Consider the following 10,542-nt stretch of genomic DNA (forward strand, 5'->3'; position numbering starts at 1 on the left):
TCAATGGGAAACTACACAACCATACAAAAGTCAACGGGAAATTACACAACCATACACAAGTCAAAGGGAAACTACACAACCATACACAAGTCAATGGGACACTTCACAACCATACACAAGTCAATGGGAAACTACACAACCATACACAAGTCAATGGGAAACTACACAACCATACACAAGTCAATGGGAAACTACACAACCATACACAAGTCAATGGGAAACTACACAACCATACACAAGTCAATGGGAAACTACACAACCAAACACAAGTCAATGGGAAACTACACAACCATACACAAGTCAACGGGAAACTACACAACCATACACAAGTCAATGGGAAGCTACACAACCATACACAAGTCAATGGGAAACTACACAACCAAACACAAGTCAATGGGAAACTCCACAACTATACACAAGTCAATGGGGCACTTCACAACCATACACATGTCAGAGAGAGACGATTGCTAAAACCATCACCAAGATAATGGATTGGCATCAGTTTAGTTTTTACTCAGTCAGCAAATTATCGAGGTATGTTTTTATTATAAAATTATGGTAAGTGTCCAACTCAAATTAACTACACAACCGTACGCAACTCAATGGGAAACTACACAACCATACACATGTCAATGGGAAACTACACAACCATACACAAGTCAATGGGAAACTACACAACCATACACAAGTCAATGGGAAACTACACAACCATACACAAGTCAATGGGAAACTACACAACCATACACAAGTCAATGGGAAACTACACAACCATACACAAGTCAACGGGAAACTACACAACCATACACAAGTCAATGGGAAACTACACAACCATACACAAGTCAATGGGAAACTACACAACCATACACAAGTCAATGGGAAACTACACAACCATACACAAGTCACTGGGAAACTACACAACCATACACAAGTCAATGGGAAACTACACAACCATACACAAGTCAACGGGAAACTACACAACCATACACAAGTCAACGGGAAACTACACAACCATACACAAGTCAACGGGAAACTACACAGCCATACACAAGTCAATGGGAAACTACACAACCATACACAAGTCAATGGGAAACTACACAACCATACACAAGTCAATGGGAAACTACACAACCATACACAAGTCAATGGGAAACTACACAACCATACACAAGTCAACGGGAAACTACACAACCATACACAAGTCAATGGGAAACTACACAACCATACACAATGCAATGGGAAACTACACAACCATACACAAGTCAATGGGAAACTACACAACCATACACAAGTCAACGGGAAACTACACAACCATACACAAGTCAATGGGAAACAACACAACCATACACAAGTCAATGGGAAACTACACAACCATACACAAGTCAATGGGAAACTACACAACCATACACAAGTCAATGGGAAACTACACAACCGTACACAAGTCAATGGGAAACTGCACAACCATACACAAGTCAATGGGAAACTACACAACCATACACAAGTCAACGGGAAACTACACAACCATACACAAGTCAATGGGAAACTACACAACCATACACAAGTCAATGGGAAATTACACAACCATACACAATGCAATGGGGAACTACACAACCATACACAAGTCAATGGGAAACTACACAACCATACACAAGTCAATGGGAAATTACACAACCATACACAAGTCAATGGGACACTTCACAACCATACACATGTCAATAGGAAACTACACAACCATACACATGTCAATGGGAAACTATACAACCTTAATAATGCAATGGGAAACTACACAACCATACACAATGCAAAGGGAAACTACACAACCGTACACAAGTCAATGGGAAACTACACAACCATACACAATGCAATGGGAAACTACACAACCATACACAATGCAATGGGAAACTACACAACCGTACACAAGTCAATGGAAACTACACAACCATACACAAGTCAACGGGAAACTACACAACCATACACAAGTCAATGGAAAATTACACAACCATACACAAGTCAATGGGACACTACACAATCATACACAAGTCAATGGGAAACTACACAACCACACACAAGTCAATGGGAAACTACACAACCATACACAATGCAATGGGAAACTATATACACAACCATACACAAGTCAATGGGAAACTACACAACCATACACAAGTCAATGGGACACTTCACAACCATACACAAGTCAATGGGAAACTACACAACCATACACAAGTCAATGGGAAACTACACAACCATACACAATGCAATGGGAAACTACACAACCATACACAAGTCATTCGGAAACTACACAACCATACACAAGTCAATGGGAAACTACACAACCATACACAAGACAATGGGAAACTACACAACCATACACAAGTCAATGGGAAACTACACAACCATACACAAGTCAATGGGAAACTACACAACCACACACAAGTCAATGGGAAACTACACAACCATACACAAGTCAACGGGAAACTACACAACCATACACAAATCAATGGGAAACTACACAACCATACACAAGTCAATGGGAAACTACACAACCATACACAAGTCAATGGGAAACTACACAACCATACACAAGTCAATGGGAAACTACACGACCATACACAAGTCAATGGGAAACTACACAACCATACACAAGTCAACGGGAAACTACACAACCATACACAAGTCAATGGGAAACTACACAACCATACACAAGTCAACGGGAAATTACACAACCATACACAAGTCAAAGGGAAACTACACAACCATACACAAGTCAATGGGACACTTCACAACCATACACAAGTCAATGGGAAACTACACAACCATACACAAGTCAATGGGAAATTACATAACCATACACAATGCAATGGGAAACTACACAACCATACACAAGTTAATGGGAAACTACACAACCATACACAAGTCAATGGGAAATTACACAACCATACACAAGTCAATGGGACACTTCACAACCATACACATGTCAATAGGAAACTACACAACCATACACATGTCAATGGGAAACTACACAACCATACACAATGCAATGGGAAACTACACAACCATACACAATGCAATGGGAAACTACACAACCGTACACAAGTCAATGGGAAATTACACAACCATACACAAGTCAACGGGAAACTACACAACCATACACAAGTCAATGGAAAATTACACAACCATACACAAGTCAATGGGACACTTCACAATCATACACAAGTCAATGGGAAACTACACAACCACACACAAGTCAATGGGAAACTACACAACCATACACAATGCAACGGGAATCTATATACACAACCATACACAAGTCAATGGGAAACTACACAACCATACACAAGTCAATGGGAAACTCCACAACCATACACAAGTCAATGGGACACTTCACAACCATACACATGTCAGAGAGAGACAATTGGTAAAAACATCACCAAGATAATGGATTGGCATCAGTTTAGTTTCACTCAGTCAGCAAATTATCGAGGTATGTTGTTATTATAAAATTCTGGTAAGTTTCCAACTCAAATTAACTACACAACCGTACGAAACTCAATGGGAAACTACACAACCATACACATGTCAATGGAAAACTACACAACCATACACAAGTCAACTACACAACCATACACAAGTCAATGGGAAACTACACAACCATACACAAGTCAACGGGAAACTACACAGCCATACACAAGTCAACGGGAAACTACACAACCATACACAAGTCAACGGGAAACTACACAGCCATACACAAGTCAATGGGAAACTACACAACCATACACAAGTCAATGGGAAACTATACAACCATACACAAGTCAATGGGAAACTACACAACCATACACAAGTCAATGGGAAACTACACAACCATACACAAGTCAATGGGAAACTACACAACCATACACACCTCAATGGGAAACTACACAACCATACACAAGTCAATGGGAAACTACACAACCATACACAAGTCAATGGGAAACTACACAAGCATACACAAGTCAATGGGAAACTACACAACCATACACACGTCAGTGGGAAACTACACAACCATACACAAGTCAATTGGAAACTACACAACCATACACAAGTCAATGGGAAACTACACAACCATACACATTGCAATGGGAAACTACACAACCATACACAAGTCAATGGGAAACTACACAACCATACACAAGTCAATGGGAAACTACACAACCATTATCACAAGTCAATGGGAAACTACACAACCATACACAAGTCAATGGGAAACTACACAACCATAAACAAGTCAATGGGAAACTACACAACCATACACAAGTCAATGGGAAACTACACAACCATACACAAGTCAACGGGACACTACACAACCATACACAAATCAATGGGAAACTACACAACCATACACAAGTCATTGGGAAACTACACAACCATACACAAGTCAATGGGAAACTACACAACCATACACAAGTCAATGGGAAACTACACAACCATACACAAGTCAATGGGAAACTACACAACCATACACAAGTCAATGGGAAACTACACAACCATACACAAGTCAATGAGAAACTACACAACCATACACAAGTCAATGGGAAACTACACAACCATACACAAGTCAATGGGAAACTACACAACTATACACAAGTCAATGGGAAACTACACAACCATACACAAGTCAATGGGAAACTACACAACCATACACAAGTCAATGGGAAACTACACAACCATACACAAGTCAATGGGAAACTAAACAACCAAACACAAGTCAATGGGAAACTACACAACCATACACAAGTCAACGGGAAACTACACAACCATACACAATGCAACGGGAAGCTACACAACCATACACAAGTCAATAGGAAACTACACAACCATACACAAGTCAATGGGAAACTCCACAACTGTACACAAGTCAATGGGACACTTCACAACCATACACATGTCAGAGAGAGACGATTGCTAAAACCATCACCAAGATAATGGATTGGCATCAGTTTAGTTTTACTCAGTCAGCAAATTATCAAGGTATGTTTTTATTATAAAATTATGGTAAGTGTCCAACTCAAATTAACTACACAACCGTACGCAACTCAATGGGAAACTACACAACCATACACAAGTCAATGGGAAACTACACAACCATACACAAGTCAATGGGAAACTACACAACCATACACAAGTCAATGGGAAACTACACAACCATACACAAGTCAATGGGAAACTACACAACCATACACAAGTCAATGGGAAACTACACAACCATACACAAGTCAATGGGAAACTACACAACCATACACAAGTCAATGGGAAACTACACAACCATACACAAGTCAATGGGAAACTACACAACCATACACAAGTCAATGAGAAACTACACAACCATACACAACTCAATGGGAAACTACACAACCATACACAAGTCAATGGGAAACTACACAACTATACACAAGTCAATGGGAAACTACACAACCATACACAAGTCAATGGGAAACTACACAACCATACACAAGTCAATGGGAAACTACACAACCATACACAAGTCAATGGGAAACTAAACAACCAAACACAAGTCAATGGGAAACTACACAACCATACACAAGTCAACGGGAAACTACACAACCATACACAATGCAACGGGAAGCTACACAACCATACACAAGTCAATAGGAAACTACACAACCATACACAAGTCAATGGGAAACTCCACAACTATACACAAGTCAATGGGACACTTCACAACCATACACATGTCAGAGAGAGACGATTGCTAAAACCATCACCAAGATAATGGATTGGCATCAGTTTAGTTTTACTCAGTCAGCAAATTATCGAGGTATGTTTTTATTATAAAATTATGGTAAGTGTCCAACTCAAATTAACTACACAACCGTACGCAACTCAATGGGAAACTACACAACCATACACATGTCAATGGGAAACTACACAACCATACACAAGTCAATGGGAAACTACACAACCATACACAAGTCAATGGGAAACTACACAACCATACACAAGTCAATGGGAAACTACACAACCATACACAAGTCAATGGGAAACTACACAACCATACACAAGTCAACGGGAAACTACACAACCATACACAAATCAATGGGAAACTACACAACCATACACAAGTCAATGGGAAACTACACAACCATACACAAGTCAATGGGAAACTACACAACCATACACAAGTCAATGGGAAACTCCACAACTATACACAAGTCAATGGGACACTTCACAACCATACACATGTCAGAGAGAGACGATTGCTAAAACCATCACCAAGATAATGGATTGGCATCAGTTTAGTTTTACTCAGTCAGCAAATTATCGAGGTATGTTTTTATTATAAAATTATGGTAAGTGTCCAACTCAAATTAAATACACAACCGTACGCAACTCAATGGGAAACTACACAACCATACACATGTCAATGGGAAACTACACAACCATACACAAGTCAATGGGCAACTACACAACCATACACAAGTCAATGGGAAACTACACAACCATACACCAGTCAATGGGAAGCTACACAACCATACACAAGTCAATGGGAAACTACACAGCCATACACAAGTCAATGGGAAACTACACAACCATACACAAGTCAATGAGAAACTACACAACCATACACAAGTCAATGGGAAACTACACAACCATACACAAGTCAATGGGAAACTACACAACCATACACAAGTCAATGGGAAACTACACAACCATACACAAGTCAATGGGAAACTACACAACCATACACAAGTCAATGGGAAACTACACAACCATACACAAGTCAATGGGAAACTACACAACCATACACAAGTCAATGGGAAACTACACAAGCATACACAAGTCAATGGGAAACTACACAACCATACACAAGTCAATGGGAAACTACACAACCATACACAATGCAATGGGAACTACACAATTCAATTAAAAACCTGAATACATGTACATACATTCATAAAAAAGTAGGTTTGTATCATAAAATAGCTTAAAAAGAGAATTACAACTATAAACTTTGAGGCAAGTTTACAGACAATGTAAGCCGAAGAAAAGCTTTGGCATACCAACAATAATTTTCTAACAGTTGTTTTTCTCTTTATTCAAAATAAACACATGAGAAATGAATGTGTAGTCTTCTGACATGTACTTGTGTGTTACCCTGCCTTGAAACAAAACAAATATTTGCCACAGCCACTCATCTCATAATTTCTACATGATTTGATTAATTTCAACTAAGTATGTATTTCCTTTTAGTATTCTTTCATTGGCCTGTTCCATTGGATACAAACAGATGGGTGTTCAAGATAGAAGGCCAAGTTGCAGAGCAGATGATTTCATCCTTCCAACGCATCAAAGTTCAGCTTTCATTAATGGCTCAAGACAATTTTGTGTGGTATTATCGTTTCTATTTGTGGAAAAAGGGAACAGTTAAAGAAGCTTGGTTGTTTTTAAAGCAGTTTCTGTAGTATCATTTACATGAACCTTTATATATTAAAATAATGTGCAATTTAATAGATGTACTAGATGTGCATCGGTGTATGGGTAAAAACCAAAATTAATAATGTGCAATTTCTTCTAGATTATACAAGTTGGACATGGACAATGTTGTACTGCTATGTATTGTTGTAAAAACGAATTGTACAAATGCATACATTTTCTTCTCATGTTTAGATTAAAGTTCCATACTTTTATGATGTATGTATGTACTTTGAATTGTTGAAATAACCTTTGGTGGAAAAAAATGCGTATAGGGAGATTGGTACCACTTTCACTTTTTTAAAACTTCTTTTAACAAATAAAACAACTCGTCATCAAAGATATGTCAGCAATATAGTATGGTTTTATAATCCTCGTTATAATCAAATTTCAACATTACAGAAATAATAGTTAAAATGGCTACAACCACAACTTTGATGAGGGGTTGTTTCTTTGCATCATTTTAACCTTTTGTACAACGTAATTCCAACTGCAAATTAACAATGGTTTTTTATAAACAACAATGGAATAATACGGTATTTGCCTATCATTAAAGAAATAAAGATTGTGCGAATAGACGCACCAAATGCAATAATAGCTTCCTGTGTGTGAATCTTCATTTCATTCACATTCTAGAGTTAAGTTTTTGAGGCAAAAGTTATTGTCAACGGTAGAGGAAGGGAGACAGTTTGTTACATCAAAGTTTTTAATGAAATTTTTCGATGCAAATTGTCAACCATGTGGATCTCCATGTTCAGTGTACTTTTGTTTGTTTTATACAGCACTCATTAAGTTGACTGATATTTGGAAGGGCAAAGGAACTCCGCATAAATGTAACATGGAGGCAGGAAATATTGTATTTTCCTTCATCCATGGTTGTGATAAAAATCTTGATCCAAATTATTGAAGAACATGTTGCTGCGTTTATGCGCATGTATATGTTTGTGTTTATTATTAGATTGTGGTTCTTTTTTCATTGGAAAATGCAACTTCTGTTATGACAAACAAGAGAGGAAAGCCTAAAACCATTCGAACCGTAAAAGGCCTGTAACTTTAACGCTTTTCTGCATTTGAAGACAACTTGATATTCAAAGATTCAAAATATTTATTGTCATGGTAACAGCATGAAATTTGTTTTCCCTGTGTTGGGCCTATAAGGAGAATCTAATACAAGTAGAGGCATGAAAACAATAGACAACAAGAATATATTTATAAAATTAAAGTAATAGAAAGGGGGATAATACAGATCATAAAATACACAATAATCAACAAACTTTAAAAATGCACCACGTTATCTCGACCAACTATTGTTACAAAGGTTAATATTGCGCTAGGTAGAAAACGAGTTCTTAAAACTGTTGGTCTTGAGACATAGTTGTCGGACCCTGCCTGAGTGGTTCTGAAAAAATTGATGGTTAAAACTGATTAAACTGAGTCATGTAATCTTCCATGATTTCTTGCATGCTCTTATAGTGTCTGCTCCAATAATCCTGCTGGCCTTTTTGGGGATGCGCTGGAGTTTCTTACAATTTGCCTGGGAGAGTGAATTATACCAACAAATACAACAGAAACTTAAGATAGATTGAAGATATTCAACATACACGATACATTCCTTACTGTCGGTAAGAATGTCAATGTCACGGTAAATAGTTGCGTGGTTTCAATGAAATTGCTTCACTGACAACTTTTCAAAAGTTTCCACTAGTCACAAACTTTCAAACCAATATTGATATAAACTCAATTTATTTATGGATTTAAGTTAGCCAGTAAAGTAAAGTTTAATTCATGCCGTGTCATTTTTAATTTGTATACATTTACCTAAGACGATTCTTCTAACTGAAAAGCGCATCGAGTTGAAAATGCTTTTAAAACATTATCCAGAGTAGTGATTTAAAAGTTGAGTTGATTTATATTTTTAAAATTAGGTAAGCCCTATTTATTTCCTTTCATCTATTACACCGAAGCCCTGCTTAAAGTCGCAATTGAGTTATTGCTTGACATGACAACACTTTGCTAGAGGTTAAACACTGTACAAACGGTTTTTAATTATCAGGAAAGAAAGAAACTGTAATTCAACGTAACAATAATTACTACCAAAGCCTACATCTTATAAATATTCAAGTAAAAGTCACAATAATGATTTACATTTCATTTGAACTATAGCCCCCCTAATACAACTATCATGACTTGTTTTCTATCATTTTTTTCGTAAATGAGATATACCGGTTCGTAATAATAATAAATTACGATTAATGCTTACTCGGTAGTGATATTCCTGGTAATTATTATAACTTTATGTTCCCGTATTCTCCTGTCTTTTCAAAGCCCCTACGTAATTAATTGTCAGTGCTAAAAAGTATTGGTATATTTTGAAATTGCTCGCGCCCGAACACTAAAACAAATTATTTAGATCTAAAAAGAACACAATTAGAAGGGCGTGGCCGGAACGGACCAAATAATAATAAATGACTTTGTGTCTCGGTTTCTGTTCACAGTATTTGGGCTTATTATTGTTGCTTTCTTCTGAAAAGAAAAAGGTTTTTAAAAAGGGGGAATTTATATTATTGTTTATGCTTGTTCGTGTTCTGTTTTAGCTCAATTATCTTTGATGGAATATATTTTTACAATAGCCAAGAGGTGACGAGAGACGAATAAGCCCCGTTAGTTGTCAGGGTGCCACTATAGGCCAAAAGTCATGCGCAAAACAAGGTTATCATTCCATGCCCTCAAATTCTGTTTAATAATATTGTTTGTTTTGGGGTCATGCAATTTGTGTCGCTAGGGGCCTATAACAATTTATCACAACCTGGGTGCTATGTGCTTCAGCTTTTGAGGAGATGTGATAAGGCTTTGAGGTTAGTCCTATTTGGCTTGGGAAGTGAAAAAGTGATCATACTTGCAGCGGTTTAGGAAAAAACACATTATTTGTCTGTGTTTTTTTTCCGGGGTGTGGCCTAATTAGCAAAAATTCCGAAAAGCTGACCTGCCAAAAATTGAAAAGAAATCAGATGTTTTATTAGTTGTACGAAAATATATTTGATTGGTTTTCAAGAGGTTCAGATACTTAAAATAGTTTTT

Source organism: Asterias amurensis, chromosome 3 (assembly GCF_032118995.1).
Source record: "Asterias amurensis chromosome 3, ASM3211899v1".
Classification (NCBI taxonomy): domain Eukaryota; kingdom Metazoa; phylum Echinodermata; class Asteroidea; order Forcipulatida; family Asteriidae; genus Asterias; species Asterias amurensis.